Below are 16,859 nucleotides of genomic sequence, written 5' to 3' on the forward strand. Positions count from 1 at the left end.
CTCTTGTTGAACTATGGCTCATCATCTGGCACCCTGTGCTCCAGTTAACAAATGTTAATTTCATGAAGTCATGATGTAAACAGAATCCAAGACATTAAAAGAACAATGCACCTTAATCAGGTGGAGGTTATCCTAGAAATAGGCAGTTTCACATTAGGAAACACATTAATATACTTTATCATACTAATAAGTTTAAGAAGAAAAATCATAATGTAACATCTATTCTTTTTTGGGGGGGTGGGAGGACTAGACAATGCAATTTTATTAGTATCGGCGATGTTTGTTGGGAGCAAATTCAGCTCCTGGAGCTGCACGGTTGAATGCAGGAGGGGTTCCACCAATTGCTCCCATTCCTTCCATTGCAGCAGCCTGGCCGAAGCGTTTGGTAGTTGGTGGGGTCAATCCCAAGGTTCCATCTGGCATCATAGTGGCAGGTCCTGGAGGAGCTGGGGTGCCAGCAGGCACAGGAGCAGGGGGCATGGCACCTCTGTTGTTTATGCCCATAGCACCTCCCATAGCCATCTGGCCCATCTGTATCTCCTGCTCTCTCTGAAACACAAAGGAACACGCATCAGGGAAGGTTCCCTTGAATACTTCCTGCTGTCGCCGCATTTCTTTCTCACGGCGCCTGTGCTTCTCGGTTGTGCAGCTCTTCCATCCTTCGAAGTTCTTTCTGACATCTCATCAAATCCTGCCTCATGAGCATGACCTGGTGCTCATGGCGAGCAGCCTCTATCTCCATCTCGAGCTTCTCGCGAGCTTCCTTGATGTTGCAGTCCACTTGGTCCTGCTGCTGTTTCTCCATCTCAATGAGTGCCTTCCAGCGCATGGCATACTCATACTCAAAGGAGCCAGGCTGTACAAATCTCGGTGGTTGCTCCCGCTCCTTGTGAAATTGCTGGTTCTTTATAACCAGCTTCTCTGGAAGTCCCTCTTCATCATCTAACTGGTCCATAGGCTCCACAGTCACAGGCTGAGGAAAAGTAGTTAGCAGGAAGGAGCCTTCACTGCATCTGTCCAGAGCTTTCTGAGCAGCTGGCTTCCCTGAGAATTCAACAATGCCTTTTCCTGAGGGCCTTCCTCGATCATCCACTATGACTATGGCCCTCTCTACCTGGGCGAACACAGAAAAGGCTTCCTCTAGCAGTTTGTTGGACACATACTGAGGAAGGTTTCTAACGGTAAGGGGTGCACTATGGCAGGGAAGGTGCACATGTAGCTGCTTTCCGTGGAGTGGCATGTTGTCCAGCTCCACTTTAGCAATCTCCGCTAGGGTTCTTGTTTCCAAGTGGATAAAGCCAAAGCCCTATCCTTATGAATGAAGACTTCGCCCGCCTTCCCATATTTCTCAAATAACTTCCTCATTTCCTCCTCCGTGATGTCAGGAGGCAGGTTGCCCAAAAAGAGTCGGCTATGATGGGTGAAGGTCTTCTCTCCTGGTTTTCTAAAATTCTTCAGGTCGATAGTCAAGCCTTCATTTTGGCTGCTGGCTTGCTGCCCGTTTGCAGGTATTGGTGGCGGTGGCGGCTGCTGCTACGGCTTGTCCGGCTGGTGCAGCTGGTGGTGCTGCTGGTGGTGATGCTGATGATGCTTCCTTGGAGCATGGTTTTGCTTCTCCAAGTTAAAGGTTTTATTGCTCTGCATTTTTGAACCCTCAATTTCAAGAGTCCAACAAACTTACTAGTCCCGTCACCTAACTTCTGAGCCTCAGTTTCCTCACCCTCTACCGACTGTTCTCTTCTCAGAGTAAAAGCGACGCTACATGGCCTCTACCGTCCCTAAAATTTATTCTTGATAAAAACATTCAATGATATAAGAATACTCCCTTCATATAACAATCAATCAATCCCAGACTAAGAGCTTGCATCATGCTGAAGAGAGAAATACAATTAGCACCTTCAGTTGTCAAGAACAAGACAAAGATACAAAGATTTAAATCTTATTTAACTTTGCACTACAAGTAGTAGCCTATATAATTATATCAGAAAGCTAACTGGGCTAAAAATATTGATTAAAAGAAGGTAAAATCATCACTACCTATCGATGATATGGTTACACACTCAAAAGGAAAAAATACTAAAAGAACTACTAAAATAGTAAATGATATTAGAAGATAATAAGTAGAAAAATTTTACAGAACTCAGTAACTTTCATATTTACAAACAATAACCACATTGAAGATATAATCAAAGAATAGATCCCATTCACAATAGCAACAAAAGAAATAAAATAAACAAATAAATTTAAGAAATGTGAAAGTCACTTATAAAACTCTTTAGAATGTTTCTGAAGTCATCAAAAGAAAACTTGACCAGATGCAAAGGCATCCCATGTTCTTGAATTGTATATATTAAATGTGATCGTAATGAGTATCAGCAGTTTTCTCCCCTTGGAATTAGACAGATATGTACATCCAAGATTCTGTGCTGGGCTCTAGGAGGACAGCAAACATAAGTCAAATAAGAATTGCCCTAGACCATGTTGCTTAGGACTTCATATTCTAGTTGATAATTTTGTGTGTTTACAATTATTAAAATACTCAACAAGATCTATGTATACCAAAGCTCAGAAAAGGCAACTGGCTTTAGCAACAAAGAGGTTACTGCTGATCCTCGAGAAAGCAGTTTCCATAGAGGAGCAGGGCTGGAAGCTAGCCTGCATTTCTTAGCCAAAGCCACTCATTTCACTAAGAAGACAAGCAACAGAACTCGCCTGATTACAGGAAGCTGAACTGATACAAAAAACTCATCTCCTGCTCCAAACAAATAGATAAACTAGAAAAACTGGAAAAAAAATGTCCCACATAGACAAATTCAGAATAGGAAAAGGAAGTCCTGAGACTTCATAAATAAAGAGGAAATAGCGTCAGAATGTTGTACCAGCATTAAGCTGAATGTCTTAGAGAGGTACCAGATCCTAATAAACCTGCAGGATGAGATCTGGATGCAATTGTAATACCATCTACAATTGAGACTATGGCTAGCCCTTCCCAGGTGAAAGGGAGCTGAACCTGAGGGGTTCTCTCAGCATAAAGCTGGAGCTTTATGAACTGGTGGGGAACTATTCAATTGGTGGTGTCTTCAAAAACTGAGACGAGAACATAAATCATGGCCAAGCACTGGGGAAATCTGTTGCATCCCAAAAAGGCAAATTCACAATCTTCCCCTAGGTACTCCTGTTGAATCCAGGGCAAATGAGTCTCTCCAGCAAAAGGGCTCCTGCTAAATCAGCTCGCACTCCAAAATTGCCAGGCGTGGGAGAAATGCCTCATCAAAAGCCGACATCAGTACTCACAACAAAGGAGTCACACCCAGGACTGCAGGTGAGAGGCCAGTCTGAAAGAGACTTTGAAAAACTACTTCTCAAGTGTTTACAAAGATAGAGGAAAGAGTAAGAAAAAATAGCAACATAACCCCAAAAGAAACTGGGCATCAGAGAGGTAGACAGCTGGTTCCAATGAAGATTTCAGTAAGATGTGAGTTACACTTGCAAGAACAGTGATAAATAGTTGGGAAAATGAACACATTAAGAGCCAATTATGTACCAGGCACTATCCTAATATGTAACTGTTGCATATAATTACCACAACTGCCCTGTGGGGTAAAACGATTATTGCTCACTTTTTTTAAGTGGGCCTCAGAGAGTTTACCTTTTCCAAGTTCGCACAACTGCAATTGGATTTGGAGCTCAAAACTAGGAAAGAGGGAGACACAATGGCTGCTAAAGGAAGGTCTGTAAAATTGAGTGCTTAATATTGTCCAAGAAGGGAGAATTAAAGAAAGTTTCTTTTCAAGGAGGATGGGTAACACTTGAGCTCTCACTGAGAAAAAGAAATATTTTGAGATGAAGAGGAGGGTGTGTAAGGGCGCCGAGGACTAAATATGCAATATATAACACTAACACCCCCAAACTGGAATCACCTCTTACTAACACAATTATTTTAGCAGGGGAGGAAAAAATGATCTGACTTCAATTTGTTCAGCATTTACTTTCTAAAAAAGGATATTTGCCACAAGTAATTACTATGAAAGGGGAGCTATTTATGGTTTCAAAGGTTTTCAATCATGAAGTGGTATTTGACAATATAATTATTTCCACAGGCTGAAAAACACACTTGTCACCAAACTATACTAGTAATTGAATTCGACCACAAAGAAAATGGCATGCATTAGTGATACACATGGTCACTAATTTTATAGGGATAATACCAAAATACATATTAAGAGTGATTTGCCATTCTATGAGAGGCACTATAAAATAATGTAGAAAACACAATTTAATGCTCAGTTTTGTTCTCAGAGTGGGGTGAAATTGGACGTGGGCTGTGATCTTTCCTTTATAGAAGGTGGGAGAAGGAGTCTAGTCTAGGATCTTTGTGACACTGAGTCCAGATTCCACCTATGCCTCCCTCTGGCCAGCAAGGTTGGTAACACCAAATGCTCTGGAGGCAACAGTGAGCCCCATTTTCTCTTCATGATCTCAAAATATTTTAAATATGGATTTGCAATAAGTTACTTTTTTACCACTAAGCCACAGTAATTTTGAGCCAAAAATAGTCAATGATGGTGAACTGTAACTCTACCCAGGGAGGAAAATGAATCACAGAAAAATTCCTTAGAGGGTTTCTAGTTCAACCTTGTCAGCTTAGGGATAAGGACCTGAGGTCCAGCGATTGACAGTGAGATGAACCTTGGCCTAGAATCTGTGTTTTCCAGTTCCTTATCAAGGTCTCCATACCATGCTGTTGGGACTCAGGTCAGCTGAATAATGGCAGAAACATATATACATATGTGAGCTAACGGTGCCTAGAAAAAGCCATTAGAATTAATGAGAACAGCAGGAGTGCAGTGTGGTTACCCATCAAACACCCCCTCCTCAGCCCTGCCCTCTTTCTTCCAGATCTGAAAACACTAGCTTCTAGAGGATCTGGGGAAACAGCTTATTTAAAGACACAGATCGGTTTAAATGTTTGCTAAAGATCACCAAGCTAGTCAGCAATAGCCAGGAAGAGAGCACAGGACTCTGGCCAGAGGTCTGTTTCCCAGAAGGTGGGAAATCTTAAATGAATTCAGGCACAATGTATATTTTATCAGTTAGGATCAAACCCTTTGTCAGAAACCATAACCTCTTTTAAATTGGCATGCTTCTAACTGCCTTGACTCCAGGTCTTACTCCATCACAGGTCTCCCTCAGTTGCGAATTCCCTGTAGCTTCATGGATAGGTCGCTTCACATCACCAAGCCTTCGTTTCCTCACGTGTAGAGTTGAGGCCCCAAACCTCACAGTTCAACCAACCTCAGAGTTGAGAAGGGAGTTATATAACATAAAAGGTGTACTTAAAGGATGATGATGAGAAAAAGGTGGACAAGAATTTTGAGATTGAAGATATTACCTTTGACCCCTGATTGGAGTTGAGGCTAAGAGCTCTGCCTTCTGATAAAGCAGATCTGGTTTAAAAGCCTGGCTCTGTGCAATCATGGTTAGAACACATATGCTTTCTGAGCCTCTGTTTCCTCAAATTTAAGTTTGGAAGAATAATAATACCCATTTCATGGTAAAAACAACTTAGGAAGAGACCCACAGCCAGTTTATTCTTCCGATGTTACTCATGGAAACAACAGCACATGGGCCTTTCTGAAAGCCAGCTTAGAAAAGTGAGACCACTCTCAGTGGGTGTTCCTCGTGATTAAACTGTGCTGGGGGAGTCAGTAAAACCAGTCGACAGAATTTCCCCCTGGTCGGAGCATTAGGAACTTTGTGGAAAAATATTCTAAAAGCTTCCTTTTGGGAACACAGTGTTGCTTCCATCTCAGTTTCAAATCCCAAGGAAGCTCAGGTTCAGAGAAAAGCTGTTCAATGGGCCCGGCGTGAAACAACACAGCACACTCTCACAAACGTGAAGGCCTGTTTCTGCTTACTGCGCCCTTGCTCGTTGGCTGCTCACTGCCCTCTGAGGGTGGCAGCTGGGTGCTGTCTCTGTTCCCTGGAAGAATAAACTGAGGCTGTGAACCTTCAAGCTACTTTGCTGAGTAAATTGCCAATCAATCAAATGCTCTTTGCATGACACAGCATTGCCTCTGGCTCCACTTGAACAAGTTTAAGAACTTTACCATCACCTAATAAAATGTCTGTCAAAAGCCAAATGCTTCAATATTAGTAATTAAAAATATGTTGTTCATTATGATACCAATATATCAAATAAGATACAAACCACACATTTACATATATTCACACATATAAAATTTGGGGGAAGTTTAAGAGGAAGGTACTCGAGAACTCCTGTGTACCCAGTCTGAGGGGGTCAAGACTGCAGTCAGCCTGACTTGATCCATGTGTCTCGCCTCTCTGGGTCCCTCTGTATCCATGGATGATGCTTTTGTATTTTGTATTCCTTGTGTAAGACATTTTTATTGACAACCCAACACCTATTCTCACTCCTACCCTTTTTAAAATGTCTTCTTCAAAAATACTCACTTTCCCAGTCCCTCCCATTGCTAGGGATGGGCATGCCAACAGTTCTGGCCAATGAGATATAAATTGAGTTTGGTTGGGGAGGGACGTGGCAGTTATGGGAAAATTTTGATTTCCCGATAAAAGTTATAGAACTGCCCTTTCCATCTTTCTTTCCGCCTTGAATTTGGATGTGGTGGCAAGAGCTACAGCAGCCATCTAATGACCATGGGAGCAAGGTTACTGACTACATGGACACTTTTTGTTATGAGATGAAAATAAATCCCTCTTTGTTTTAGCCACTCTAAGTTGGTTACAATTACTTGAAGTCAAACACATTACTAAATAACATGACCCTTTTGTGATCAGAGTATGGTCAGAAGGGAAGGGATCGTTTTTCAACCCATGTTGATGTTGGACTTTCGGAAGGGCACTTTTGGTTCTGGGCCATTTTTCAGGTTTTAAAAGCTAAAAGAATGCGTTTTCGAGGAATGGCTGGAAACACACCAAGAATCCCTACCTTCTTACCATTCACTTACAGGAGTTCACCCAAAACATTGATTTATTAGAAATCATAGGGTTCTCATAAATGTCTACAGAATGAAAGACTGAATTAATGAGGTGAGGAAATACTACTCTGGTCAACAGACACAGTGAAATAAATGATTGCTCTATCATTTGGGCACATACAGTACATATGCATTTTTTCTTTTCCCTTCTTCCTTCTCGCCTTCCTTCTCTCCTTGGAAATTAAAGGACTCCAAGAACCAATGAAAAAAGAAAGACGGAGGCTGAAGTAAAGTAGGGAGAGGAACAAAAAGCTAGGGAAGGGTAGAAGACAGAGAAAAAAAGAAAGAGGAAGGAAAAGAAACTTTGTCTCTGTTATCTGAGCTGCCCGTAGGAAAGAAAACTGTTCTCTGGTGTTGTTGCTCTTTGGAGTTCAGTGAAGGTCCTTAGCTACTTAGAAAAATCAATGCTGTGCTATGAAAGAATTGATCTGCCAATACTTTCAAACCTTAATGCTTATTTAAAATGTTTTTATTTTCTCAGAAATTCTAAAGGTTTTATATGAGGGTTTTATATGAAGGAATAACTCAGATTTTATAAATATAGTACTTAGAAGCTAAGAGGTATCTGTCAGTACCTTCCATATGAGTCAAATAATACGGTATTTCAAAGTCATCAGATTACCTTATCCTACATCTTTGAGAACTAATTGGAACTTCTTATTTCACAAAGTCCAAAGGTTACATTTAAGACAAAAATTTGTCATTAAAGATTTTTTCCCCCTCAATCAGAAACAGATTTTTTTTTTTTTTTTCACTTAGTAAATAGCCTCCCTTTTCCTTGCCTGAAAACAATCTCGGACATCCGTAAAAAATCACTCCTGGACAATTATTTGTTTGTTTTTTAAATAAGTCAAACAAGGGCAATCTGGTCACATGTATAAAATTCCAAACTTATATAACCTTAGATCTTTCACCAAATTTCACTTGTATGAATTTATCCTAGAAAAAAAATCAACCAGGTGTGCAGACTATATGCATAGGAGTGTTCATGGCAATGTTTACAATAATGAGAGACTAGATCTGTGTTTGGAAGTATTTACTCTTCGTTATGTCCCTCTCTGTGGACCCAGAGAATGTCCTGCCCCCCAACTTCCAGCTGGGCCATACGACTTATTGTGACCAACAAAACATTCTAGACCAAGATGCCACCCAAGGCTTGAACAGCATTTGTCGATGTTTAGGTCATCACCATGAGAAGAACATGCAACACTAGGTGCTTCAGGATGGGAAGTTACCAGAAGCGGATAAGAGACTCAGGGAGCAGAGCCTCCCCCACCTCACTGTGCTTCGGCGGCACCCCTGCCGTTCTGCAAACTTCTGAGCAAGAAGTTAAAAGCTTATCTTTGTATGGCACTGAGATGCTGTTGCTGTCTATTATGCAGCATTAGGATGACCACAGGTAACTGATACACAACTAAAATGTCAAAAAATAAGGAATTTAATTAAGCATGGTACTTATATTAGAGTATTAAACAGTCATTATTAATGATAATAATCTACATACATATTGACATGGAAAGTACCTAAAATATAGTAAGGAAAAAACAAGTTATAAACATGTATGTGTAGTATGAATTATTTCTTAAATTATATATAATTTATATATATATTTATATATAAATTGTGTGTGTGTGTGTGTGTGTACATGTATAGGAAACAGCCTGGGAAGAAATATACTAAACATTGGCAGTGTTTTTCACTGAGTGGTAAGAATATAAATATTTTTATTTCTTCTTAATAGCTACATTTTTATATTAGGCTTATCGCAATTTTAAGTCAATGAAAACAATAAAGTTATATCATTTAGAAAAACAATTAAAACGTATAGACTTCTGCTTTAATTTGCCAGGTATCATTGACTTTCAATAAGAAAGAAGTTATTTTCTTCTCCTGAAGAGTTGGAGGTATGGGGTTTTTTGTTTCGTTTTGTTTTGTTTTAAATCTGGCAACTGATGGCTACAGTACGTTTCAAAAATTAAATTTCCATCAACATACCCAAAACAGCATAGCCCTCTGTTCCCCAAATTTGTCTGTTTCTTTTCTCAATGTTATTGTTGTTCAGTTACAGTTGTCCCAATTTTTCCCCAGTTGCTCTCCCCTGCCCACTCCCTGCTCCCACAGTCAATCCCCAAGTTTGTCTTTGTTATATCAGCTAACCAACTCTTTGTTTCAGACTTTGAGTAGCATATCTGTGAATTAGTCCTCCTACAATTTCCCAAAGGTCAAGTTAACCTTCTTTCTCACCTCTCACTCTTGATGATTTCTCTTTGATCTACCCATAAAACCCTCAACTCGGAAGAAGGATTAGGAAAGTGCAGACTCTAAGAAAAAAAATAATCTGATTAGTGTCAGGGAAAGAGAAAGACTTCCCCAATTAGAAGGACTAAGGTTTGGTGTCAGAAGCAGAAGCTGTGAGCATGATAAACAACATGGACAAGAGGACATGGGGAATGGTATTCAAGTCTACCGGGGATCTGTGTGTGCAATGTGTCCAACTAACCCTAACTGAGGGGCAGGGCAGTCATTAAAAACACTTGACCAAAAGAAAATAAAACCTGCCAGTGATCAGCTTAGCATTGGCAGACTCCAGACATGTGCAAAAAGGTTCTGCTTAATTTTCCCACAGGTGTGTCTGTCCCCCTTGACTGCTATCAGGGGCCGACTGCTCTCTGGTGTTAAGGATTATAGTTGTTTCAGTTACAAGACACGCAGCAGACCTGTGGTTTCAGGAAATATTAAAGACCTGCTTGCTTGCAGAAGAATGACAGAAACTTTCATCTCTGGCAACCTTTCTCTAATGACCCATGAGGGAAGCACGGGAGGGACAGATTCTCAGAGCACTTTGCCACACTGCCCAGGGTCTAGAGGAAGCCCGGATGGTGCGTGTCCCTTGCAGTCGCTCATTTGGTCGCCAGGGACCTCCCATTATTAGAAAATATTTTTGTTACATGTTACATAATTAAATTGAGAGTGTATGTTTTAAATCACATAAAAATAACTTGAATTTTGGTTGCTACCTATAACTGAAATTCTTTCCAGTTGAAATTCAAGCTCTAAATCTCTCTTCACAATGCTGCACTATTTTATGACAGGTTACTAAAAGTGCTATTACTTTGATTTTGTCAATATTTAATATAGCCTTTGGGTAGAATTTACCAAATCATGTTCTCTACTAAAAGTTGCATCTTTCTACTTAATAAATATATCTCTACATATACTGTACATGAGTGTTCATTGATAAAAATATGAGGATGGAGGGTATAATTCTTTATATTTTATATCCCGTCTTACAGGAGGCTTAAATAAATGTATGCAACAAAACAAACTAATGTAAATTAAGGTAAGCAGATACACAATGAAGCCAGGAGTGGTGTTAGCAGACAACACATGCCTTCTCATGTACGTACTAGAGGTTGGCTCTGAGCTTTCTGCAGTAATGTCACACAGGATTCCCAGGACCAGAGTAGCCCACTTACTCAGGATGAAGACAGCTAATTCTGCTCCGCTAAACCTGCTCCGCTAAACCTGAGGGAAATTTCTCCCTTGGGTCCTCATTAAGAGGCTGGTGTGGAAGGTAATGAGCAACATCTTCAATGAAAACATTGCATAGAGACGGCCAGTGTTTCACAGGGCTTACGCAGCCCAAGTAGGCTGAGGGTGTAAGTGCCCCCGCCCCCGGGGACCGGAACAATCTGACCTAGGCATGCACTGCACATGATTCAGAGGCAAACTTAGGAGCAAGCACAATGATTGTTTGTAATCATTTTTTAAGCTGCAGAATACTGTCTTCAAATGAAGACTTTCTTGGCAGTGGGAAATACAGAAAGAGAAGCAGGTCTGGGGAAGTGGATGAGGAGGGCAGTTTTTGGGGTGCTGATGGCAGGGCTATGGAGGGAAGTCCAGCTGGAGATGCAAGGTGGGGTGGGGAATGAGCAGGCGATCTGGGCTGCTGCTGAAGACTGCAGTCAGTAGTGTGAAGGTGGAGGTTGAAGCCAGGGGAGAAGATTCGAACCAGCTGAGGGGGTGGCTGAGGACCCACAGGTAAGAGTTGCCCCAAAAGAGGAAGAAGCAGCAGCTTTCATTTCTTTTTCCATAACATGCAGCATGAGGCTCCCACCATGGCCTCCATGTCGCTATTCTCACTACTGTAGCTTCCAAGCGTCTCTTGTGATCCATTAATCCTTTCTTTGTTGAGAGCGGCCTTCAGTATGGGGACCTGAAGTCAAGGCCATGGATCTGCCGGCAACACACCCCGCCCTCTGCCTCTGGTCTCCACAGGACAACTTCTCAACACTGTTCTCCTCACCTGTGCACATACGTTCACAGCTTTACAAGCTGCCTGCTCTTGTTCTAATCAGGTTCATGTGAACAGAAGAATGAGACACCACTCCACAGGGGGCAGCTAGGTCAGTGCTGGTCGGAAGCTTCTTTGCAATGCTGTGATGTCATGGCTCTGGTTTTTGAAATGTACTACATTACACATGATTTGCATGTTTACCTTAGTGAACAGTGCTATTTTAGGGAATGATTTGCACACACATCCCCACGGGCCATGGGTGATACATGCAAACAAAAGTGGGCATGGCCAAGTTCCCCAGAACTGAGGTTAGATATTGCTGGGAGGAAGTGACGGGCTCTGCCCCCTACTGTGAATGGGAGGGTGTGACTGGGGGTTCACTCGAGCTCACCCTACAAAAAGAAGGGTTACAGACTTATCTGAAAGTTTCATCAGAATTATGACCATCCTAAAGAAAACAAGGATTTGATGGCTGCTGGGGGACAGACAGGGCAGCTGTGCTTCCTAAGGCTCACTTTTCTAGAAGCAGATGTCTCAGGTGTTTCTGGAACTAGTGGCTCAACTGCTCAGCAGTGGGCTTGAAATGACTCTGCCGCAAGCTCCTTTCTAAGAAGTGCTAAGGGAGACTAGTACTCCTAGCAATCACTTTGGATGTGGAGCTGCCTTGAAAACAAGTAGAACCTTCTGGAGCAGCTGCCAGTCTGGGACATTGGAAGCTGTTTGAGGGAAGCTAATGGCAGCTGAGTATCAGGAGCAGCTGAGGGGTGGGGCAAATAACCATCAGAAACAGCCAAGGCAGACATCAGAGCCACCACTGGTGGAGTGTCAGTGATGTGCCACGCCCTGGTGAGGCTGATTTTGCTGACCTAGCACCACACTTTGAGAATTACCTGTATAGTGAAGTAACCTAGGACTAGCAGGGTGAAGGAGACGCCCTCAGGGCCCAATGGGACAAGGAGAGGGACAGACTGCTGAAACCTGAGAAAAGATAATCATATAGAGAAAGCACCTAAGATGACCTTGTAAGGAACAAGACAGCAAATAAATACCCCAACCTCACTGTACTCCTTCCTTCCTGTCTAATGGTTGGCCTCCCATTGGCTGAAGCGTCTGGAGGGGCCAAAGGGAGGTCATCTTGTCCAACAGCAGATTGGTTGCACGAAGCCAATGAGAACTCTGCAGACACAAGCAAGAATAAAGCAGCAAATGCCAAACAACGTGTGCTGTGATGCTGCTGTCTATGCTCCAATGGTGCAGAATACCCCTGTAAGGACATGAGGGGCTGTGAACAAGGCTGCCTCTGCCTCTGGGGCACTAGGACTCCATGCGTGGGCAAAGCATGAATGGACATGGAGGGAGTCAGAGGGGGAAGGGGGGCACCTGGCCGGAGAACCACACGAAGTGGAGCAGTCAGCACCAAGACTGCCCAGAAAGGTCCGGCACCAATGGGCCCATGAGAGGGCCAGAGGACGCCGCTGATCCCGCTCACATGGCCCACACTGAGGGACTGCCCTGGGGTGGGCTGCATCCTAGATGCACATTTGAACCACCAGGAAGCTTTGAAAACTACCATACAGACCCTGGAGTTGGACTGGGCTCGTAAGTGAGAACGTCCCAGCTGCATGTCTCTGTGCCTTGTTCTGGGACCATTCCAACTACTCCAGGACCCCACGTCCCTCACTTTCAACAGCCCCTTCCCCCTAAAACATGGTTCTTGACACCCTTTCCTCTGCCCCTAGAAGCTGTGGCAATAGGAAGAAATGCTCCCTGCCTCTCCTTTCTGTGTAGGACAGGGGGCACTGTGAGCCTCCCCCTTGTTACATATTGGGCATTAGTGCTGAAGTTATTACTATTATTAGAGAAAACAGTAATTTACCAACAGGTCTTGTGCATTTGAAGACCCAGACACAATAACTGAGTAATCCAGTCCACTCTCCCAGCTGAAGCATGGCCTAGAGAAAAGGGTGTGGCTCTTAAAATGATACTGAATGATGTAAAAATTGGTTAAGAGTCATAAAGCTGAATACGGTCCGTAAAAACTGTGAAAAGATTAGGTAGCATTAGGAAACAAACAAACACACAAGAACCAACCCAAAAAATGCACAATTTAAAACAGACCTCACCAGGTAAGAGCATCTGCAATCAGTCAGCCAGCATGACCAGGTGCTCCTCCCGCCAGGACTGTGGAAAACAACTCACACCGCCTCCCACTGTTTCAAAGGTCCCATTCCCTCCCAATGCCGGTTTTCTAAATTTAGAATGCAAAGTTTACCACTCACACAGTTTCAATTAAGATGACATATGCTTTATGAGAATAACATCCAGTCAACTTCCTATACAATCAACCTTTCTTAAAATCAAGATGCCTGTTTCAAAGCAGGTCAGTGAACAGGACTTCAAAGATGCATCGAGAGAGGATTGTTTCTGGAACATTCATCTTGGAATGAAAGAGAATTCTTCAGGGAGATAATCCTAGTTGGTCTGCTGTGGAACTCTGCCCATTAGGGTAGCCAAGCCTTTGTCCTCTAAGAAGAGCACAGAAACCTTTCACTGGGGAGGTTCTAACTCGTGAGAGCAGAAGTGAAGACTTGCAGGGCCGGTCTGAGCCAGTTGGAAAAGATCCCCACTCAGATGAGCCTTTCACAGACACTCAGGGTAATTAGTCTAGAATGGATTAACTCCAGCTGGTGGGGATGATGATAATGAATGACAAACAACAGTAGTATTTATTGAACACCTAATGTGTGCCAGACAGCATTCTGAGCACTTCACTGCATTACGGTTATAAGTATGAAATAACAATCATATAACATGGCTACAACCATGATGCATCTCCATGTTACAGAGACGGGTAAGTCGCACAGTCCTGGTTACACTGTTAAGACAATGGCCAGGCTGGGATTCCAACCCACCATGTGACCCTGGAGCCCTGGCTCTGAACCACTGTGCAGAGGGCTCTCACAGCCAATTTACTGAGCACTGTGGAGTATCTTACTTGAATCTTCCTGACAACCCTGCAAGGAAGGTTTTATCAACCCATTTTCTAGATAAGGAAACTGAGGAACAGATAGTTTGGGGAATTCACCTAACGTGTGGGGTTGAGCCAGGATGTGAACCCAGGTGTGTCTGAGCAGAGCGAGCAGTCTTTGCTCTGGAGCACTAGACTATACTCCCTTCACACTGCAAAAGACAAATATCTACTGAGGTCACAGAGAGGCAAGGGTAAGAGCAAAGGGGGGAACAGGGAACAGTGGGCTAGGAGGCCTCTGAGGGGCACAGGTAGACCCAGTATACCGCGTCAGAGCTGGCCCTGGTGAGCAAGAGGGGCCCTGGGAGAGGTGAGAGTGAAACACATTGTCCCAGGATAGAACAGAAAGGATTAAGCTCATTTGCCAGCAGGGCCTCATGTAAGAACATTCTGGAAACTCTGTCACTTGCCTCTCCTCTAGAAACCTGCTTGCCCTAGTCCTTCATTCTGAATGTTACCATGCAGAGGGCCAGTGTGCTATCCTTCAGGCGCAGCTGGTGTGTGCGTGAGGGGGGGACAGGGACAGGGAGGAGCCATAGAGGCAGTAGCAAGGGGCGGAAGCCATGCCGCACAGGGGCCCACAGCATGGGAGGGCAATGGAATGCTCTGGAGACATCAGGCCCCAAACCAGCAAGTGCTTTCTGCTTTTGTCTCATAAATATTTTCTTTGCTTAGCTAAAAAGCTCAAAGTCAAAATAATAAAATAAAAAACAAAATAAAATAAAGCACTTGATAACTGTAAATATACTGCCGAAGTTTTGAACAGTGTAAGAGCTTAAAGTCCTGACTCAGTCACTTATTAGCTTTGTGATCTTGAACAAGTCACTAAACTTGGGTGACTCGGTTTTCTCATGTATGCAATGGAGATAATACTAGTATCTACCTAATAAGGTTATTATGAAAATTAAATGAATCACTACACCTAAAATGGTTAGAACAGCACCTGGCACTCCATCATGTAAATATTGGCAATTGTTATCTTCTCACTGTGGTTGTTGATTGGGTTTTAAAAGACCTTTGTATTGAGATTACGAAAGTGCAGCGTTCACATGGCTCTAAGTACTCAACCTCTAGGACAAAAATCTAAATTTTCAATTTTATTGGTCCTCCTTGGGTAGGGAGTGGATAGAACTCTAACCAATTACCAAATCCTGTTCCATAATCTTTGGATGCAAATCATCATTCTACAGTAAAGCTCTGACTTTTAAAAAAAATTAAATTTTGGGTTGACATTGGTTAATAACATTACCTATTATAACTTTCAGGTGTACAACATCATAATACTCTGTATACTCTATTGCATGCTCCTGATTCAAAGTTTGGCTTTCTTCTATAACCATACACTTGACCCCTTTACTCTATTCATCTTTCCCTCACCCCCATTCCCCTCTTGTAACCACATTCTGTTGTCTGTATTTATGATTTTGTTTTGTCAAAGTTCTTACTTTTGATAAATTAGCAGTAATTATGACTCACTTCTAGAAAAAAATGAAAAGCTCAGTTTTACAAAAATACTAAATACTACTAGGTCTTTAGGTTAGAGGAACTCTTACAGCTCTTGCCTAAAGCTGAGAGGTTGTTTCATGCCTTTAGGCCTTAGCCCAAGTTGGTCTCTGCCTGTAACGTCTCCATCTCCACTTCCATAGGCCTAATGAACTTCTATTTATACATCAAAACCCAGCTCAGGCATATCGTCTGTGCTACTTTGACATTGTGCATATACTTACACCGTATTATTTTCTCTATGATCTAATTGTTTATGTTAGCTTTCCTCATTAGATACTGAGTTCTGTGAAGCCAAGAACCATGTTTCAGTTATCTTTGTGCCTTCCTCATTTAGAACATAGTGTTCATTCATCTACCCATTAACAAATATTTATGGAGAGCCTAGTCTATGTCCAGCAGCACGTGAAACATTGAGGAAGGATACAACAATGAGAAAGGCTACTGCATTGGAGATCATGGCAGGGGAGAGAGAGCACATTATGAATTTTCTGCCTTTTTCCCCCAAAAGAGCAGTCTTCCAAAGCTATATTTGATGCAGATGTGCTGAGCGTAAGTTAAATACCTATCCAGCTGAATAGGTGCTGTTTAGCAAAGAAATATCATCTGTGCCTCACTTCACCAGAAGAGGGCTATCAGAAGAAGTTGGTGGGTAGCTTCTCAGCTTTGAAACCAGTCACCAGTGTGTGTCTGAGAACCTGTGGGGAGCATACCAAGGACATTCTTGCATTGTTCCTTCACTGTTCGCCATGGCTGTTGACCTGTGCAGCTGCTGTTGCTTTCTGAGAACTGGTAAATCTAGCATTGTGCCTTACATCAACTGAGACTATGATACGTGTGTGCAGCCTAGGCTTATGTGTGCGATCCGAGGTGCCCCCCTGGCACAGAAGCATACGGCCTGGGCAATGCCAGGCACAGCACGTTGGCATGCTTTGTAAGCTGGAGAAAATATTTTCAGCAGAATCCTCTTTGGAAGTGAGCTGTAGATGTGTGAGAAAAATATCCTAGGTCA

General features: G+C 42.7%; 1 pseudogene; it reads right to left on the reverse strand.

The window, feature by feature from the left end:
* Positions 1 to 264: 264 nt before the first annotated feature.
* LOC150015730 (non-POU domain-containing octamer-binding protein pseudogene) lies at positions 265 to 1,773 on the reverse strand (annotated as a pseudogene).
* Positions 1,774 to 16,859: the final 15,086 nt, after the last annotated feature.

This window comes from Furipterus horrens, unplaced genomic scaffold (assembly GCF_987537825.1).
Source record: "Furipterus horrens unplaced genomic scaffold, mFurHor1.1.pri manual_scaffold_3, whole genome shotgun sequence".
NCBI lineage: Eukaryota > Metazoa > Chordata > Mammalia > Chiroptera > Furipteridae > Furipterus > Furipterus horrens.